At 36.4% G+C, this 5000-nt stretch overlaps 1 protein-coding gene and 1 long non-coding RNA gene across 8 annotated transcripts in view; one reads left to right on the forward strand and one right to left on the reverse strand.

Moving 5' to 3' along the window:
• LOC128247031 (uncharacterized) overlaps window positions 1-192 on the reverse strand; it is a 20404-nt gene extending 20212 nt beyond the window's left edge. Inside the window, exon 1 of one of the 2 annotated variants that reach the window (XR_016240771.1) lies at window positions 49-192. This is a non-coding gene — a long non-coding RNA (uncharacterized LOC128247031). The other variant, XR_016240770.1, reaches the window with a different exon arrangement.
• A 763-nt stretch (window positions 193-955) lies between these two features.
• The window catches only part of LOC128247032 (glutamate receptor ionotropic, NMDA 2B-like), a 1133867-nt gene continuing 1129822 nt past the window's right edge, over window positions 956-5000 (forward strand). For all 6 annotated transcript variants that reach the window (XM_089347814.1, XM_089347813.1, XM_089347818.1 and 3 more), the window contains exon 1: window positions 956-1525. The gene's annotated coding sequence lies outside the window, so the exon portion shown is untranslated. The remainder of the gene's footprint in view (window positions 1526-5000) is intronic.

Here is a 5000-nt window from a genome sequence, read left to right on the forward strand (position 1 = left end):
CGGCCTGTTAGAAACAGCAGTCAATACACCCTCAAAATTATACACTACCGGTCTGAACGAAGCGGTCTACAATGGCGAAAGTAGTCCTCCAAGATAATGCGAAAATGAAGGGATGGTCACGGCTAGAAAGCCTTTGGTAATAGCGCTGCACAGGATCGGCGTTAAACAGCAACTGCAAAAAAAACTTCTACTGCTGCTGCTGCTTCTACTACTACTACTACTACTACTACTACTACTACTACTACTACTACTACTACTACACGTAGTGATACTAATCGCAAAAAATATCACCTCTGTAGCCCACACCGCCACCACCACCACCGCCACCACCACCACCACCACTACAAAAACAACAACAATAACAACGACAACTACTACTACTACTACTACTACTACTACTACTACTACTACTACTACAAAAACACCGACAACAACAACAACAACAACAACAACAGCAGCATCGGTAGCAGCTGAAAGATTAGCACCCAACTTCAAGAACAGCACCACAGCGACGATAATTTACTATCGCCACCATTAACTCCATCACCACCACCACCACCACCACTACCGCCTCCAACAACAAAAACAACAACAACAACAACAACAACAACAACGATACGCACCATTGCCACCACCATCACCATTCGGATACCATTAGCACATCACCACCACCACCTCCACCACATCCACCGGCTCCACCGCCGCCACCGCCGCTACCACCACACACCGTCGCCATCACAATTTCTCACCACCACAGTAACAAAAAAAAAGCATACTACCACTGTATGCATTCTTCACGCGTGCATACATACATTGCACATATATTTCTAAACACATAACATACATAAACATACACACACACACACACACACACACACACCCACACACACAGAGGTATATACATACATATATTATATATATATATATATATATATATATATATATATATATATATATATATGCATGTGTATACGTGTGGAAACCATTACGTGCGTATAGGCACATATACATCCGTGTACATATAAAGTACGTACATACACACACACACACATACATATACGTATACACACACACATATACGTATACACACACATACACGCACACACGTACCAAAAATCTACATGTTCGCACGTATATCTATGTAAACACAAACACACACACATACACACATAAACACACACACAAACACATATGTATATATTTATGATACACACACGCACGCACTCTTGTATACACAGATACTACTGTTGCAGCTGTTGCAGAGGTTGATACTACCACCACTACCACCACCACCACCACCACTACTACTACTACTACTACTACTACTACCACTACTACTACCAATATTACTACTACTACTACTACTACTACTACTACTACTACTACTACTACTACTACTACTACTACTGCAGCTCCGCTGCTCGAGCGCTACTTTGGAGGGAAAACGAAACTCACATCGTGTTTGGCTGTGTGTACTAGCCTTAAACTTTGGAAGTACCATTCAGGGGTTCGCCGTCGCATTCAGGTAGGTAAGGCAATCCTTATATATATGCATACACATAAACACATACACACACACACACATACACACACACACACACACATACATATATATATATATATATATATATATATATATATATATATATATACATACACACATACACACATACATATAAACATAATTACAAATATATATATATATATATATATGTACACACTTAAACGCATAAAAGAAATGAAAATTGAAATTTAAAAAAAGTAACGCGCAAAGTGAGGTGCTTTTTTTAATAATAAATAATTAAGTAAATATAACACAAATAAGAAATACAAAACAGTAAAATAATAATTACAGATTATTGTTTGAAAGAAAAATGAAATGAATGATGTGAGAATATATGTAATATTTCATAATAGCGAAATTGTTCTTGGGAATGTTATTATCATTATTATTATTATTAATGATATATGAAGATTGTTGAAGTAGACAAAGAAAACGGTTACGACGACGACGACGACGACGATGATGATGATGATGATGATGATGATTATCATTATTATTATTTCTAATATTATTATTCTTATTGATAATGTTGATAAAATTGAGAAGCTTAATCGCTTCACAAAGAAAAAAAAACAACAAAAAAATAACCACTTGTGACAATAATGATGATAATGATGATGATGTTGCTGCTGCTGCTGCTGCTAATGATGATGATGATGATGATGATGATGTCGGCAATGACGACGATTTTTTATAACGGGAACCTTATTTTTTTTTTTGCATTTATTTTTCCCTGCCCTCTTAAAAAAAACCTCTCCAATACTGGACCTGTTGCCCAGCAGTAAGAAAAAACACACGCATACATACTCTCATAAGCGCTCTCTCTCCTCTATACTTCTCTATTTCTCTTTTTTTTTGTCTCTCTCTCTCTCACTCTCTTTTTCTCTCTCTCTCTGTGATTTTTCTCTCCTTCTATCTCTTATTTATTATTCATTAAATCATTTCATATTTATTCCCTACATAATTTGGGACCCGCAAATTCTATGCCCTAAAACCTTCACGCAAACCCAAGTAGTTTTACCTCCTAATAAATTCTTTTCATTAATATCTTGCCTTTGTAACACTTCTTTCTACGATTGTAGACTTTTTGTAAAAGTGTGTACGTGTATATATGTGTGTGTGTGTGTGTTAAACTTTCCCTGTGTTTTATATACATACGTATGTATGTATGTTTAATTGTATGTATGAGTGAATGTATGCCTGTTTGTGTGTGCATGTATTGATATAAATGTATGTAGGTGTATATAATTTCATTGATGTTTATACGAATAAATATAGCTATGTGTATATATATATATATTTCTATGCACACTCACTCTCGCAAGCACATTTATATACACGCAGATGCATATACGCAACGCACATACTGATGCCGTATTTTATGTACATACATACGTATCTACATGTATGCATGAATCTATGTATATACATACACTCAGTCACACACGTGTGTATGTATGTATGCATGCAAGCATGTATGTATGTATTTATGTATGTATGTATGTATGTATATATGGTATTGTATTAAAGCTGTCTCACGATGATTACACACATATATGTCATCAAAAGTCTATACGCACGTATTCACGCATATATACGTACACGTAAATTCATACCCACACACATACACATAAATGCATCGACATACAGACACACATATCTATGTACTCATAGAGAAGTATACATACATACGTACGTACGCACGTACGTACATGTTTTAATGTCCGTTTCGGCTTGTATATTCAAAAAAGAGGCACGCACAGAATGTGTAGTTTCTCGAGTTTTGTGGTGTGCCATAACAAACACACACACACACACGCATACACACACTCACACACACACACACTCACACACACATTCACAGAGTCAGAGATGGATGCATACATGCAGTGACATACATATATACGTTTGTATGTGTCTGTATGCATAATATATGTCTATATGTATAATATATATATATGTGTCTGTAAGCATAATGTGTGTGTATGTGTGTGTGTGTGTTGGTGCTTACTCATTAGCACACAACACACTCACACATACTCACACACAAACAAACGAAAAATTTAGTGACAGAAGACATGGAATGCTTTGCTTGATTCAATAAACTTATTTCAATGCCTGCATTTCTATGAGATTATGTTTTTATGTTTGTAAAACTGCGTATATCTTCGAGTGTATATATATATATGCCGGGATGGTGGTGTGCCAATGTGTACGCACATGGATGCGCGTGGAAATATAAGTTGCTTGTACTGTATATGCGTATGTATGTACGTATGTGTGTGTCTACTCATGTGTGTATGTCTGTGTGTGTGTGTGTGTGTGTGTGTGTGTGTGTGTGTGTGTGTGTGTGTGTGGTACGATTCTCTATCTCTCAATTCATACTTCCTGCAATTTCTGAGAATACACTTTGCATTTTGCATTGTTTCTTCGCTTATAAAATACCTGTTTCTCTGTGTGAATGATAGGTTGGCAGAGAGATAAAGCGAGAAGGCGAGAAAGGGTAGATAGATGGATAGAGAGGCGAGAGAAGGAGAGAGAGAAAAAGAGAAACTAAGAGATATAGACAATGAATGTGAGAAGTAGATAGTAATGGAGAATACACACCGACAGCTATCTATGAGATTCCGTGTGCGGATATATCTATATATCTGTGCATGTACGTACGTGTGTCCATATGCATGTGTATATGTATGTATGCACCTATGTGTGTCTGAGTACATAGAGAATCCAAAAGACAGACAGACGATTAGATAGATAGATAGATATCTAGATAGATAGATAGATAGATAGATAGATAGATAGATAGATAGATAGATAGATAGATAGATAAGCTGACACACAGACATACCCCGATTAATAAGACATGGCGAAATATCAACACTTCGCAACCGGTGTATTTAAGCGTAGTACACACGCACACACATACACACACACACACTTATATACATACACACGTTCATACAGACGTACTGTATGTTTGTGTGTGTTTGTGCGTATTGTATGCGTGCATGTAAACGTATATATATGTGTGTGTGTGTGTTTGTGTGTGTGTATGTGAGTATATATGTGTTTGTATCTCTCTCTCTCTGTCTCTCTCTCTCTCTCTCTCTCTCTCTCTCTCTCTCTCTCTATATATATATATATATATATATATATATATATATATATATATATATACGGTGTGTTAACGTCCCCGTAACTTAGTCATTGGTAAAAGTGACCGACGGAATAAGTACTAGGCTTACAAAGAATAAGTCCTGGTGTCGATTTGAAGGCGCTGCTCCAGCATGGCTGCTATCAAATGACCCAAACAAGTAAAATAATAAAAGAATATATATATATATGTTTCCCCTTTGTGTGTATTCGCTTTTATACGCATGTTTGCAGGTATATACTGTTGGCAATGGGCGACGGAGTCTTTAACTTCTTCGTT

The sequence above is a fragment of the Octopus bimaculoides genome, chromosome 2, assembly GCF_046866305.1.
Source record: "Octopus bimaculoides isolate indiv1 chromosome 2, ASM4686630v1, whole genome shotgun sequence".
NCBI lineage: Eukaryota > Metazoa > Mollusca > Cephalopoda > Octopoda > Octopodidae > Octopus > Octopus bimaculoides.